This window comes from Callithrix jacchus, chromosome 6, assembly GCF_049354715.1.
Source record: "Callithrix jacchus isolate 240 chromosome 6, calJac240_pri, whole genome shotgun sequence".
In the NCBI taxonomy this organism is placed as follows: Eukaryota; Metazoa; Chordata; class Mammalia; order Primates; family Cebidae; genus Callithrix; species Callithrix jacchus.
In genome coordinates, this window is record NC_133507.1 from 40,670,614 (window position 1) to 40,688,021 (window position 17,408).

Sequence of the window (17,408 nt, forward strand, 5' to 3'; positions counted from 1 at the left end):
ATTCTGAAAACAAACAATGCATTTTGTAGTCTTTTGTCTTAGGGACAAAAAAATTTAACTGCTGTCATCCAAAAGACTACCAGATGGCTAATAGTAGAAAGGGAGGTTTATTGGTGATACCAGTTTACAAACTGGGGAGAGACAGTCTCTGGTATGAACTGAGTGTGCTGTCTTTTCAAAAAGGGAAAGGGCAGGTTGGTTTTTGTGCCTCACAGGGTCTGTACTACAAAATAGAGTCATATGTATTCAGCAGGTTTAATGGAAAAGCCACAACCACTGCCTGCCAGTATATCCATTGGTGATCCCCTGAAGGGAAAAAGTTCATCTGTAGGACAGAATGGAATATCTGACAGAGTCATAGGTAAGGGACAGAAAGTTCTGGCATTGCTTCAGGCACAAAATCTACTTGTATTTGAGATAAACTTTACCAGCTCTTTGATTTGGTTCCCTGAGCCAATAACACTCTTCCCACTCTTCCTTTTTAAAAGGAGAGTTAGATTATTGTTACCTGGGAATGGAAGGCTCTAGAGAAATTCTGCAGAGTATAGAGAAACACATTTCTGAATTCTGTAATTCTATCATACAGTCCTGGACTCAGAATCTAGCTCCCCAGCTTCCTGTCTGTATGACATTGGTAAGGTAACTCTCTTTTTTATCATAGTTTTATTATTTGTTAAATACTGAGAGTAATTATTAGGGAATTGAGAGAACTAAATGAGATAATACAGACAAAATGTTTGGCATACAGTAAGATTTCACTAAACTTTAGATGTTATTAAATAATAAAGGTATTCAAAGTAAATTAGCAAAGTCTAAAACCATAAGCAGAACATCATTTTGAATGATGTTATAAATGTTAAGAGGAAGGCATTGTATGATTTTAAAGATACTGTTATCTTTAGACTCAGAAAAAAGAGAAGGTAAAACTGATAAAACAGCAAGTAGAATACATGTATCAATTTGTGGACTTCTTGCGTTGTCACAATAATGATGTCATTTTCTATTTTATTTAACTACTAACTGTAAAAAATAAATAGCATTTTCTCAGGAAAAAAATTGTTTTACATTCTTTTCAACCCTAGGTGATAGTTCCTCCCTATACTTGAGGACAGGGTCTTTAAAACGCCCCCTGGTGGGTTAGGCGCAGCAACTCACGCCTGTATTCCAATTACTTTGGGAGGCTGGTAGGTGGATCACCTGAGGTAGGAGTTTGAGACCAGCCTCGCTGAATGGTGAAAAGCCGTCTCTACTAAAATACAAAACAAAACAAAAGTTAGCCATGTGTGGTGGTTGATGCCTGGAATCCCAGCTACTCAGGAGGCTGTAGGAGGAGAATCGCTTGAACCCTGGAGGCAGAGGTTACAGTGAGCTGAGATAACATCACTGCAGTACAGCCTGGAAGACAAAGTGAAACTCTGTCTCAAAAAATAAAAATTAAAAATTAAAAAAAGTAAATAGAATGCCCCCTGGTTAGAAGAATTTTGGTTAAGGATCTTCATACTCTTTTGAAAAATGCGCTAGAGACAAAAGTCTGGAGTGAATTGTATGTATGTATTCTGTGTATATTAAAATAAAACAATATAGGCCAGGCACAGTGGCTCACACCCTCAATCCCAGCACTTTGGGAGGCCGATACAGGTGGATCACAAGGTCAAGAGATAGAGACCATTCTGGCCAACATTGTGAATCCCTGTCTCTACTAAAAAATTAAAAAATCATCAGGGAGTGGTGGTGCATGCCTGTAGTCCCAGCTACTTGGGAAACTGAGGCAGGGGAATTGCTTGAACCTGGGAGACAGAGGTTGCAGGGAGCTGAGATCACGCCACTGCACTCCAGCCTATAGACAGAGTGAACTTCCATCTTAAAATAAAACAAAATAACAAAAAAAATAGTTGGCACATAAAATACAGACAATAGCAATAACATTTTACATATCTTCTACAGCAAAAATAGTAATCTGAATATTTACCACTTACTTTCTTAAAAATATTTTTTAGAATTTCCCTAGTCTTCAATTTGAATGAGATATCTGTAATAGTGTTTGACTTTGCTACAGAAATACTTACTAAAATGCAGCTTGTGAACAAAATGTACATTGTTTCATTTTCCTCCTTCCAAATGTTTCATGCTTTTCTAGTGTTGTCTTAGAAAATGCTGAGTTCTGCCTCCATATCCAAAAACTAGGTTTTGATTCAGTTGTTCCTTATATACTAGCTGGGTCTTGCTTTCCTTGGTCTCATCTTATTTGTTTTTGTTCCTTTAAAAGGCATCTTATCTCCATCCTTATAGATGCTACAAGTGTATAATTTTGAGGCCAAGGTTTGCTTTGTTTCACTTTTATTAATCTGTATCAAGCCTTTGTGGCAAAATCAGTATTTACTATGCATTATTCTACCACTCTTTTTTTTTTGGAAGGGAACAGTGCAGAGGAAACATAGGGACATTGTATCACAGTAGGTATTTATGCCTGCTAACCTCATCCAAGGTAAGCTCAACAACTTCTGCTGGTGAAGTCCAAGTCTGCTGGGGACTCACAGCAGTCCATGACTGTGTGTGCCTGGTGCTAAGATAATGTGTGCCTGAGCCATGCTTCCATGAAGCAACACTAATCATACCACCTCGAGGATGAACACACCTTGCATGTTCCTGAACTCCCACAATCTCTACTTCACTATATGAAGAGACAATATTAATTTTTTCATTGAGTGGTGCATTGCTGGCAAATGTTTTGTCACTTGCTAGGAATCCTGGATCCAAATGACCTGCCTCTGTATTCAGCTCTTCTAGAAGCCGGCTGGTTCTCCAGCTAGCGCCTGTGTCCTAGCCGCCTACCAGAATTATTGTCCTCTTGAACCACTGCAGCTGCCAATAAATTGTACACATTTGCCACTTCTGGGTCAGAGCTGGTGTCAGGCATATCATAATGAACTACAGCTGGAGGTCCATCTGGTATCTCTGCAGTGATTGTCTTGTTGCTCCTTGAAACCTCTTCATTATCATCTGATGAGCTCATGCTTGAATCACAAGTAGGGTCACTATCACTGGTACTACTGTCCTGCAGCCCATTGTATTTCTTCCTTGTAGCAGCTTTCTGTTTGTGCCTCAGTAGCCTGATCCTCTCCTTGTGCTTTTGGCTCCTATGACCTTTAACCCTGGTGACTCGGCCATTCTGTTTATCACTGTATTGCCGGTTTTCCTTGGCAGTCATAGTGGATGTTTCACTTTCCCATCTGGACCACCTAGACTTGCTTGTAACTGTGGCACCAGACTGCTGAAGAGTCTCCTTCTACCACTGTTTCTGCCTGAGAGGTTTCATTGTCTTCTGCGGAAGACAACGTATCTGAATCAGCCAGGTGACCCCTAGAGAAAGAGGAAAGCATGCAGTAATTAGAGGAGTCACTCTCAGAAACTCAGCCAGTTGTAGGCTTGTCTCTCTGTGGATGCTGAGACTCAGACAAGTCTCTTTTCAGCTCCATCAACAAGCAAGGCATTGAAGAAAGAACTGTAGAATCTGCTACACTATCTTTCTAAATTTGAGATTCCAGTTCTACAGATCCATCTTCCTCCTTTTCTGTCTCTTGTTCAGATATACTTGGTGGGACTTTGGACTCAATGAGTTCTCTGACTTTTCCCACTGACTCCTCCATCTTCATTTGAGAATATCAAGTTGAATCATGGAGCAGACTCTAGGAAATGGCATCAAAGATGCAACAGGAAAGTGAACAAAAAACATGTAGGCCAAGGCTGGGAGATCAGAACTCGGAGGATTTGATACCACTTCCTTATTCTTACTTGCAAATAGAATTCAAATTTACTTGTCCACGTGGTCAAGAAAGGCTGTGCTCTGTGGCTATTCAGTGCCTCCTCGCTGGCTCCGTGCACCCCATTGGGGCACGCACCAACCCCCAAACTGAATTTGCATTTTAAATTAATATTCTCCTGATTTCTGTATTTGGATTCTGTAAGAGAATAGGTCATAATTTATTGCTTCAGTCTGCAATTTGCCATATCTCTTAATGACATTCAGTAGTAAATTGTTAAAAAAAAATCTATGTATCTACATATTGATTATAATCATGTCTATTAATCTTCCTATGCTGAGAAAAGTCTTAAAACTCCCTGTTTCTTAAAACATTGGCTTTTCGTTGAGAGTGAAGTCAAGAGGATCTCTATTAACTGGAGACAGGTTGAAGTCTGGAGTTCAGACACTATTTAATATACACATACTCTCCAGTTAACTACATTATAGTTGGTTTTCATATCTTTAAAATAGGTTCTTGTCCTTTTCAATATCATAGTAACTCCAGTTATCTTCTTAAAGGAAATTTTAGAGTCTTTGGTATAGAGGTAGTATATTAAAGACCCTCCCAAACACTTTCTCAAGCACAATAATATTGACCCTATTCGTCATATGGTAAGATACCCTTAAGAAGGGATTACTGAATACTACTGCATCTGAATGAAAAGATTTCTAGATATAAAAATCAAATTTTCCCGGAACTTGCTTGAGGAACACTGATACAACATGAAACTTGAATGACACTCTGCTTATCCAGAAAAGGAAGAAGAAAATTAGGATAAGTATAATGGTACTATTTACAAATACCTATATTTAAATGCCATTACTACGTTGAGATAGGCTTTATAACAAACTTTGCAAGGCAAGTATAGTACAATGATATGAAAAGCTGTGACTAATGTGTTTTGTTAGTGAAAAACTTTACTTTAAATGTATAAATCTATTGTCCCAGATAATTTTGCAAGTTGTAGTCATGAATACTAATAAAATATTTCATGTATCCTATATTAAAACTTAAAGAACAAATTTGTTGACATCAATAAAAGAATCCTATGATTATGAATTGTAATTGTAGCTAGAAAAGACAGATGAGAAAAAATATTTGATGATTACATTTCACGCCTTTTTTTTCTACTTGATTATTTTGCCATAACAACGTATCACAGACTGGGTTAGCTTAAACAACAGAAACTGATTTTATCACAATTCTGGAGGCTGTAAGTCTGAAATCAAGGTGTCTTTCTGGTTGGTTTCTTCTGGAGTCTCTCTCCTTAGCTTATAGATAGCCATTTTTGGCCAGGTGCGGTGGCTCACGCCTGTAATCCCAGCACTTTGCGAGTCTGAGGTGGACCGATCAGGAGGTCAGGTGATCAAGACTATCCTGGCCAATCTGGTGAAACTCCGTCTCTACTGAAATACAAAAACTTAGCTGGGCATGGTGGTGCATGCATGCAGTCCCAGCTACTTGGGAGGCTGAGGCAGTGAGTCGCTTAAACCCGGGTGGTGGAGGTTGCAGTGAGCCAAGATCGCACCATTGCATTCCAGCCTGGGTGACAGAGTGAGACTCTGTTTCAAAAAACAGAAATAAATAAAATAAAATAGTTGGCCATTTTCATTCTTTGTTTTCCTGTTGTCTTTCTGCTATGTGTGTCTAAGTCCCAATCACTTCTTATAAATAAATACACCAGCCATATTGGATTAGGGCTGACACTAATCACCCCCATTTTACCCTAGAAACCTCTTTAAAGACCATCTCCAAATATAATCACATACTGAGGCACTGTGGGTTGGATTTCAACACAGGAATTTGGCGGGAAAATATAATTCAGTTCCTAATACCACCAAAGTGCAGAGTAGTATCCATTATGGAGTGCCATGTATCATGTTTTGTCAACTCTCTTTTTTTTCTTTTTAATAAAGTTTCCATTTCTAGGATGTTTTAAGCTCTTGAGTAGGCACCATGGCTTGCATGATTTTGAGTCTCCCATTTTTGGGGGGTAGATATCAGTTGGAAGATATGAATCTTCCATCAAAGGAAATATTTGCACTGAAAAAATCAGATAAATGACAGACTAATTAATAATTTCTAATTGATTCTTGATTGAAGTTAAGGAAATGTCCTTGGAAGATAGATCCCAATGTACCAGTACATTGCAAGGAAATTCAATAAGAAGTGGACTGTGTGTGAACAACATAGAGATATTATCACCCTTGGAGAAGAGTTTTTTTAATTAGCATAAATATTTTTTGTATTTATATCTAGGAAGAAAAGAAAATGGACTTATTCTTATTAAACTCTAAGATATTTCTCAGACTAAATAAGACCCTGCTATAATGCTTGAACCAGATTAATTGTGTTAGAGCCTCAATTTTGATCATGTAGGAAGTTGGAGATACATACATGACTGTAAAATGCTATCAGGCAGACTACCTACTGGAAAAATTGCCAGTGAACAACAATACTAGGGGAAAACAGGTTAGAGTAATGTAATTGATAGTAATTTGATGGCAAGTTGTCTACCATGGCCTAAAAAGCTTTTGAAAAGGAAACCTAATAATAATAATAATAATAGAAGCTTTAGACCAGATATTTAGATTCTAGAGTGAAGAGGTTTTACCAGTAGGCAGATTTCTGCACCTGTATTTTACTGAAGAAGTGGCTTTCAAATCTTTGACAATTCTATTGGAACCAGGTAGTGCATGTACACACACAGACACACACAAGGACATTATTTACCCTTCTCATGTGTGACGCACTCTAACATTTTCTATTTTATTCAGTTCTATCTTGTTTCATTCTATTTCATTACTGTTTCTGACATATTCTATATATTTCATACCACACTGAGGCTGTACCCAGGAGCTTGAGTATCGCTGCATTTGAAAGCCTTTTCTAACAAGGGATATGAAGACTTGGAAAGGTGTTTAAGTGCTCAGCATATGGTGTGTCATATCTGCCTCCTTGGAGATGCCCAGTGGATATGAGAGAGTCATTGGAGGCTAAGAATCTGACTTCCAGAGAGGCATAATTACTCTGAGATCCACGAAGTGTGAAGGGTCAAAAATGAAAGGAACTAGAACCAGGATAGAAAGGTTATCCGGGGAATAAAGTGTTGTACAGAAGAGCTGGTGTGAGACAGCATGGAGAGGAAAATAATCAGCATAAGGAGTAACAACTATCATATTGTTGTGTTTAGGAGTGTCAACCCTGAAGTTAGACATGTTGTATTCAAATCTCCCGTTTGATACTTACTAATTTGTCACTTTGTATGAGCATTGAATCATTCTATGCCTCATTTTAAAATCTATAAAATAGTATCTATGATTTATTGAGCACTTAACAAATGCTAGGCACTATAGAAAGTAGTTTTCAAATTAACTTTTGTTAACTCATTTAATATTGGCACCACCTTAATGAGGTAGGAACAGATTTTATTCCTAGCATACTTGTATTTGAGAATTGTTTTGAAGAGGATAAAACAGCATGAAACAGTTCCGGCATACAATACATTCATGAAATCAAAACAGTGAGATATAAAGATTTTCTGACGTCCTGAACAAAAAATATCAAAGGAAACCCATGAAATTACTAAGTGTCATGCAACTCACTCTCTCTGTCATGAGCTAATTGCATTAGTTTGCTTATCTAGAAAGGGGCATGAAATACAATAAATAAAAAGTGAGTTAATGGATATAAAACACTTATTGTTGGATGGCAAGTGAAGGCCTTTCTGCATGTCTTATATTAACTTTTGCTCTGGACCAACTTTTTAAAGGATGTTTGTGTAGGAAACAGCCTTGGAAGACAGAGATAATGTCTCCTATAAGGGCAGAGGTCAGGAATATTATCTTTATTAAGATGGTATTGCTCTCTAAGACAAAGGTAAGGCAAGATTGTTACAACCCTCTTTAAAACACTGAGTTTTTTAAAACTTGAGGTTCCTTAGCTGTAACACAGTCCCACTCTATGAGCAGCATGCATGTGAGTCTATCACCATAATGCCCATGGAGATCCTGGTAGGTAAAGAATAGAGGAACACTTGAGGCTCATGCTTCCTGCTATACTATAAATAGTAAAGTTCTTCATCTGTGACCCTGAAGTCTATTCTTTTCTGCCAGCATCTATAAAACAATGGTAAACTAACTGGTTAAAAAAATAATAATCTCAGACTTTTCACAATTCTTGATACTTAGATAGTGCTTGGAGACATAAAAAGTATATAATAAATGGAAACCTGTTGGCATTATGATATCTGTCAATGTGACTGTGTCAGATAATCAATTTAATTAAGTGACTATACAGTCCATGTCTGCTACATGCTAGTCATGATGTGAAATGCTAAGGCTAAAAAGCTGAATAAGACAAATTCTCTGATTTCATATTCCGGAGGGGAAGATATTGGCACGCAGATAATTATGTCTTAATACTATGGTAGGAATATTACAAGGACCTAGAGCATGGAGGAGGGGATATCTATCTATGCCTAAAATGTGAGATGGAGAGAAGCTACGAGGGAAGTTGCTTAAAGGGAAGTAACATTTCAACTAAGTTTTAGCAGCTGACAGTAAGTGTGAATTTGTTAGTCACATGTCAACAATAATTTGCTATTTTACAATTATTAGTTAGTGTTATCATTTATTGCAGGTTGAGTTGTGTCCCCAGAAACATGTTAAAGTCCTCATTCCTGGTACCTATGAAGGGTGACCTTATTTGGAATTAAGGTCTTTGCAGATGTATCCAAAATGTAAGTTAAGATAATCTTGTGCTGAAATAGGTAGGCCTTTAATCCAATATGACTGATGGTTATCTAAGAAGAGAAGAGACAGTTATAAAGATACTTGCATGGATATGTTCATTGCAGTACTATTTGCAATAGCAAAGACATGGAATCAATGCAAATGCCCAACAGTGATAGACTGGATAAAGAAAATGTGGTACATAAACACCATGGGATACTACACAGCCATAAAAAAGAACAAGATCATGTCCTTTGCAGGGACATGAATGAAGCTAGAAGCCATTATCCTCAGCAAATTAACACAGGAGCAGAAAACCAAACACTGCACTTTCTTACTTAAAAGTGGGAGCTGAACAATGCAAACACATGGGCATACAGAGGATAACAACACACATTGAGGCCTGTTAGGGGTGGGGGTGGGAAAGGAAGAGCATGGGAAAAAACAGCTATTGCATTCGGGGCTTAATACCTAGGTGATGGGTTGATAAGTGCAGCAAACCACCATGGCACACATTTACATATGTAGCAAACCTCCACATCCTGCATATGTATTCCGAAACTTAAAAAAAGGAGAAGAGACACAGAGACAGACACATATACAAAGAAAAGCATGGAAACAAAAAGACACACAGAAGGAAGATGGAACAGTGATGACAGAGGCAACAATTAGAGTTATACAAATGTAAATCTAAGAATGCCCAAGATTGCTGGCAAACTCCAGAAGCAGGCAGAGAGATGGCACACTTCTGCCAACACCTTGATTTTAGACTTTTAACCTCCAGAACTGAGAGACAATAAAATTTCTGTTGTTTGGTGTCACCCAGTTTGTTACAAATGCCCTAGGAAAAAACATACCATTTCATTATTGTTTTCCACATCCTTATCTTCAGACAAAACTGAGGAAAGGGCACTGTGGTCAAATAGAAAAGAAATATGAGAGAGAATAATACATTCCCAAACCATAAATTGCTAAAAGTCACTGTATGGTGAGCAAAAATGGCAGCTGATGGGGCTGAAAAGTGATACTTGGATCCTAGTATAGTATTGAGTATGGTATTCCTGTGTTCAAGCTAGAGACCAGCTTCTCTATTTACCAGATGTATACGATTTCAGAAAACTTAACCATCCTCTCTAAATTTTGGTATTATTTTCTGTAGAGTAAGATAACAATACTACTTTGAGGGGCTATTTGGAGAATTTGGGAAACGAGGATAAAGCTCATAGCAAGTATTTGATACATGGTAGTCAGTAGCGCTTTAAGATTTGTGTTAGGGAGATTCTTCTAACAGCAGTGTTGATGATGGAAATGGAGTGGGCCACTGCAGTAGTGTGGGTGGCTGGGGCTTGGCTGGAAGAAGAGATATCAATGAGGTAGTTTTTGCAACAGCCAAGGTGAGAGATGTTGGAGGCCTGAGCTATAGCAACGTCATAGTGGGGATACAAACGAGAAAATGAGTGAGAAAAGTGTTTCTTTGTTAAAATTAATTTGCCATTATTGATCAATTTGATAGAAGTGTTGATGAGAGAGCAGTAGTCTTCAAGCAAGCCCCTCCTACCCATTCCTTCTAATGTATGAAAAAGGTCTTATTTCAGGTGTTTTGTTCTGTTGTTATTCATTCCAACACATGTAGGTACATGTGTTTTCTGAGTGACTTCTATTCTCTCACTCAGAGGAGCAGGTTGATTTATGGAAACTGTATCCTAAGTGGGGCCTATGCTAAAATGTGGCTGGAGAAATTAATCAGAGTGAAGAAAAGACTTGGTCATTGCATATGAAGAATGGCAGAAAAATTGAAAGTCCTTTTTCATCGCTAAAAAGATATAAAAATTATGTATCATCAATTCAATATTAATTCAACTCACTATGAAAAAAAAACCCAATAAGTTGGATTACTCAAATATGGTTGCATTGGAATTTGACTATATAAAGAATTGAATTAGAATCACCTTCAAATTTCACTCATACCATAGAGTTCTTGATTTTATTTAATAGAGCTATACAAAAACATTATCCTCTGCTCTTAGAAAACCACATACAATACAAGGAACCCCCACCCAAGCCCTAAACCTAAACAAACAGAAACACAGGAAAACTAAGCTTGAAGTAATAAGTTATTTCTGCAACAAAGAAAAGTAGCAGAAAATGTATTCTTAAATAGATTTTTAAAATGTATAGATTCAGAAAGGCATACTGAAAAAATAAAATTTGAAATCCCTATACTAATAAATTTTATGAATCAGAACATTTCCCTTTAGAGCTCATATTTATCACATAAAAGTAACTTCAGACACACAACCACCTACTCACATACCCAAACACACGTGCATACACACTCATACGCATTCATATATTAAATATAGAAGACAAAGATTTGAGACAGAATAAATAGGTTTATATGTGTAACTGTTTGATAAGAAAATTGAACACTAGATGCTTTAGATACCTGTAAGAAAATAAAACTCTGAAATGACAAGAAGCAAATTAATTTGTAACAACTAATTAATGAATGTGAAGTTTACCAATTGGAGAGCACAGACTTCTAAGAATACCGAGAAAAATGTTCACTCCTAAAGGACTCCTCTCATTCCAAGGCTTATTTGAAAAACTCTGAGGTGATATTAACATTATAAAAATATGATAGATGACACTAAATATCTTTTGGAGTCGGAGATGTTAATAGCCATTCTGTTGATTTTCATCTTCATGATACCTTATGAATACATGCAGCATAATTTGTAGGTACATGTGTTTTCAACTCCAACCATTTCAGTTTAGGAAATAGTCTTTAAATGTAGCTGAACAAAAGCTGTAGATGCAACAACTCTTTTCCTGGTGCCAACTGTGGATTTCTCTTCACATATAGGATTCTTTTTATTGAATATCATTTGTGGTGGCCAAACTTTGTCCTTTGAAGATGAATTTGACTTTTTAAACATCTGTGTCATTAAGATTCATGTCTGTTGAATAAGGTTAATGATTGAGTACCAAAATTAAACAAGATTTGATTATAGAGAAAAGCACAATAACCCAAAAATCTCAAACTCATTTATTTCTCATATTCATGTGCCTGATTCTGAAGGAGATTTATCACTTAGGAGGTAGCATTAAGATAATACGTTTTGCATATCCAAATATGGATTACATTCAAAAGCATATGAACAAAGAAAAATAACGTTTTGGAAATTGCGATAAATTTTTTTTAGAAAAAGATGTTTAAAAATTGAAATTTGAGAAACCTACCATAATTTGTATATGATAGCATTCATCTTTTTTCTTTTAGAAAAAGTGAAAATGTGTTTCTAGTTTCTGTACCTGATTATCACATTTGTATGTACTAGGAATGCTAAATATAAATTACAAAGGTCAGTGGTTGCTGTCTATTTGTCACTGGGGGTCAGTTGGCTTTGAACCCCTCGAGTCTGATCTCTGCAGGGAACCTGATGCTCCACTCTGAGTTATTGTTGTGGCCCTGTGAGGACCATGCCCCACTCCATTCTTCATGGCTTCTTTCCAACATGATGAGTCCACAATCATTATAGTAATAAAGATTAATTGGAATAGATTCCTTGCATATTTGCACTTGTGCTCTCTTGTAAGGGAAGGTTCTTCCTCACACAGCAAGGGCTGATTTTCTAAGGTAGCAGGGCTTTGTTCTCTGGTTGTGATTGCTAACAGTATTACCAAGAATGATTCTGCCTATTTTGGTTCCTAATTTGAAATACAGGAAAGAGTTGACAAGAGAGTTATGGAGTCTGGAGAACAGAGGCAAATCCTACAGTTCTAACTTTGGCTTCCTCTTAAATGTGACATTTCTGATGACTTTCCAGGATCAAGTTGACTGATGGCAGAAACCACAGGCAAAAGAACTCTGTGTGTTTCACTATGCTGAGCCACGGTGTGGAGATACATCAAGATGCTAGAGGGACAGGCACAGTAGGTCATGTCTATGATTCCTGAACTTTAGAAGGCTGAGATGGGCGCATTGCTTAAGGCCAGGAGTTTGAGACTAGCCTGGGCAACATAGTCAGACCCTGTCTCTACAAAAAATAAAAACAAAAAAATTAGCTGGGCATTGTAGCATGTCCCAGCTACTGGGGAGGCTGAAATGGCAGGATTGTTTGAGCTCAAGAGATTGAGGCTACAGTGATCTATGACTGCAGCACTACACTTCAGCTTGGGCTACAGTGAGATCCTGTCTCAAAAAATAAAAAAATAAAAAAGAAAGAGGCCGGGCGCAGTGGCTCAAGCCTGTAATCCCAGCACTTTGGGAGGCCGAGGCTGGTGGATCACGAGGTCAAGAGATCGAGACCATCCTGGTCAACATGGTGAAACCCCGTCTCTAGTAAAAATACAAAAAATTAGCTGGGCACAGTGGCGCGTGCCTGTAATCCCAACTACTCAGGAGGCTGAGGCAAGAGAATTGCCTGAACCCAGGAGGCGGAAGTTGCGGTGAGCCGAGATGGTGCCATTGCACTCCAGCCAGGGTAACAAGAGCGAAACTCCATCTTAAAAAAATAAAAATAAAAAAGAAAGAAAGAAAAGAAAAGAAAGAAAGACATTTGTTTCATATGGACTGAACAAAAATAAGTGATGTTTAACTTTTCTAACTTTCGGTTGACTGAGAACTTAAGCATTTCCATAAAAGAGACATATGTATTAAGCTGGAGAATAGAAATAATTTATTCAATTTCTTTTTTATTGCATCATAAATCTATTCAATGAAAACTTACAATGCACTGTTTTGTTTTCGGTTCTTTTGGAGAAAAGGCATACAGGTTTTTTAAATACATACACGGGTGAACCACAGAGTGTTTATCTTCTTACCATTTTTTAATATGCTATACTCTATTATTTTATCAAGAGTTACCAATGAACATACAAAAATGACTGTTTGGAGAATTGAAAAAAATTTTCTTTTTGTAAGGACATAACAAATTCTGGACCCTCAAGCAAAACTTGAATTAAATATCTTATTTCTAGTAATAGATTTGTTGTTATAACTATTGTTGATAAGTGTCACAACGACCTTTCTATATACAATCATAGTAATCAACAATTCAACTTAAATACAGCACAGTGGTAGTATTATAAAGGTTAAGAGCTTGGATTTTAGAATCAGGTGGACTCTCATTCACATATGTTCTTTACATTCACCGTATGACAAAACACAATTATCTGCCCTTCATAAGCTTTCGTTTTCTCACCTACATCTACAACATTAATACCTATTGAAATGGCTCCGTTGTCTGGGGAAACACCCAGGGTCCTTTGTCTCGAACCAAGAAAATTAGTGACACGGACACACAAGTGGAGTGGATTACAGAGCAGAAAGTTTAATAGGCATGAAGGAAGAGGAACAGCTCCCATGTAAAAGGGAGGAGGGCTCCAAAGGGAATAACACCCTTTGAGGGTGGGGGCGGGCAGGCGGAAGCAGTTATATTGGGAGGCTCGAAGAGGTGGTGTCTTAATACATGGGGCCCAAAGAGGGCAAACAGCGGATTGGATTGACCAGATGTGTCATTCACATAACCAGCAAAAAGACTGGCCTTTCCACCCTAACCTTTTATTATGTAAATGAGGCTTCCACCTGGTTGTGCCATGACACCTGAACACGTGGGGACAAAGAAAAATGAGCAGGAGGAGGGGCGCGGTGGCTTCTGCCTGTAATACCAGCACTTTGGGAGGCCTAGGTGGTAGGATCACCTGAGGTCAGAAGTTAGAGACCAGCCTGGACAATATGGTGAACGCTGTCTCTTCTAAAAATACAAAAATTAACTGGGCATGGTGGTGTGCACCTATAATTCCAGCTACTCAGGAGGCTGAGGTGGGAGAATTGCTTAAATGCAGGAGGTGGAGGTTGCAGTGAGCTGAGATCGTGCCACTGTTTTCCGGCCTGGGCGACAGAGGCAAAATTCTGTCTCAGAAAAAATAAAAATAATGAAAAACAAGAAAGTAGAGAGCAGTAATCGCCATGACCTAGCTCTTGGCAGCCTGTGGCTTGCATATTAATGCTTGCAGGTCTGCTTTCTTTTCCTTTTTTTTTTTTTTTTTTTTTTTGAGACAGGGTCTTTGTCTCCCAGGCTGGACAGCAGTGACACGATATCAGATCTCAGCTCACTGCAACCTCCACCTCCTGGATTTAAGCCATTCTCCTGCCTCAGCCCCTGAGTAGCTGGGATTACGGGTGTGCAAAACCCGAACGCCTGGCTAATTTTTGCATTTTTAATAAACACGGGGGTTCACCATGTTGGCCAGACGGGTCTCGAACTCCTGACCTCAGGTGATCCGCCTGCCTTGACCTTCCAAAGTGCTAGGATTACAGGTGTGAGCCATCATGCCCAGCCAAGTAATTTCTTAATTACTCCTGTAATATTACTTCATAGTTTGCTTTTACAATTAGATGAGATGTTAGTACAGTGCTTGGCACAACAACTGGAACATAGTTCTTCATAAATAAAAATGATTATTGTTTCCATGTTATTCTGTAGCCAACTAGTTACATCTGACTTTTTATGCCATTGTACATTTTCTTTACATTTTATATTTTTCCTTTTCATGTATCCTGTTTCAAAGTTAGCATCGTATTTTTCTAAATAAAAAATGTGTATTTCTTTTTACTTTATGTATTAACAGTATATCAGCAATACCAACCAACTTTGACTGCCTGAAATTTATTAAAATGATACTGTATTGCTAACAAAATGAATGACTATTAAAAAGGAAGAGTGATATGGGAATCACAGAAACACAGTCAGTCAAAATCATGTATGGCAGAACTGGGCAATAAGGACTTTGATGATACCACTTTTGAAGACTTGTATAGCTTTTCCCTCTGGTGCTGCTGGCACAGAATAGTGACATCATATTTGCCATTGTTGCCACAAATACCTATAGGAATTGCATGTTGGTCACATTCCACTTAAATGAAATCTCTTCAAATTATGTTTGAGTCTCTAGCTTCTGTTTAATATGCTTCTTGTTGGCTGAGATATTAGAGGCAAGAAAAGCAAATTGTGTCATATTCCAGGTTCAATAGTTTGGGGTAGGCTCTGCTCTCCAGCAAGATTCATATGATGGGGCACTTTCTAACTGTAGCAAAAACAATTCAAATGCTGTGTAACCAAAAATTGACTAGTGCTCACTACAAATACTACATTTTAAGATGAGCCATACAAAGTTTTAAATTACACTTAGAGAAAGATGTAAAGAAATTTATGACTGCCGTGAATGAAGGAATATTTCAATTTAAATAATCCATCTCTACGATTTGCTTTTTTAGGAGAAATTATCAGAATCAGAATACATGTACTAAATTAGTCACAAGGAAATATTGATGATTAATTATGTATGATAATTTGATAAGTACTGTAGCTATTAAATTAAAATATTATTCAAATAAAAGTTATACCAATTCTATGTAGTCTTGGTCTGACAATTGAAGCAGCAGAAAACTTCCTTACTCTGCCTATGAGGCCAGCATACCCTAGTGCAAAAACCAGACACACACTAACAGAAACAAAAACAACAGATAAATATCTCACATGAACATAAATATAATAATCCTTAACACAGTATTACCAAATCATATCCAACCATGCATAAAAGAGTAATAATCCATAACCAGGAGGGACTTATCTCAGATATTCAAGACTGGTTCAACATTTGAAAATCAATTAATGTAATCCATTACATTAATAGGCTAATAAAGAATTACATAATTATATGAATAGATGCAGAAAAAACATTTGACAAAATAAAACTCACTCATATAAAAGCTTTCAGTAAACTAGGAATAGAGGTGAACTTTCTTAATTCAATAAGCAATATTTATGAAAAACATAATACTTAATATCATCATAATTCATGGTGAGAAAGTCAACACTTTCCCACTAAGATCAGGAACAAATCAAGGACGTCTCCTCTCACAATTGCTTTTTAACTTCATATGGGAGCTCTAACTTATGCAATAAAACAAAAAGCTGAAATAAAAGATATACAGATTGGAAAGAAAGAAATAAAACTCTCTTTGCTGATAGATACCACGATTCTCTATGTAGAAAATCCAAAAGAATCAACTGAGTAATTTCTGGAATTAATAAGTAATTATAGCAAAGTTGCAGAATACAAAGTTAATATACAAAATCCATTGCTTTCCTATGCATCACTAATGAGAAAGTGAAATTTGAAATTCAAAATACAATATCAATTATATTAGCACCTCTTACCCACAAAAAGAAATAAAATCATCTCTTGGTATCTACCCATGGGAGACAGGTTTCAGGACTCTCTGTGGGCACCAAAATTCATGGATCCTCAAATCCCTTACATAATCTACATATATTTTACTATGTACTTTAAAACATCTCTAGATTATTTATAAAACATAATATGATGTAAATGCTACTTTAAATGTTTGTCATATTATTATTTACATTTTTAGTGTATAATAATTTTTAATGTATTTTTTTGGACTAGATTTTATCCTTTGTTGATGAATATGTGGATGCAGAATTGTAGATACAGATGGCTGACTGTATTTAGGTATAAATCTAAAAAAATATGTATATAATCTATCTATACATGGAAATTATAAAACTTTGATGAAAGAAATCAAAGAACTAAGTAAATGAAGAAATACTCCATGTTTATGGCTACAAAGACTCAATATTGTCAAGATAGTAGTTCTTCCCAACTCAATCTATAGATTTAATGCCATTGCAACCAAAATTCTAGAAAGTTATTTTGTGAATATTGACAACTGATTCTAAAACTTGTATGGAGAGGAAAAAGATCAAGAATCGTCAACACAATATTGAAAAACAAAGCTGGAGGACAGATGCTACCCAAAATACCTCATGCCTTACTTTAA

The 17,408-nt window shown here is 36.9% G+C and overlaps 1 pseudogene; it reads right to left on the reverse strand.

Moving 5' to 3' along the window:
• Window positions 1-2,448: 2,448 nt before the first annotated feature.
• Window positions 2,449-3,653, reverse strand: LOC100393781 (protein ARK2N pseudogene; annotated as a pseudogene).
• Between the last annotated feature and the right edge of the window lie 13,755 nt (window positions 3,654-17,408).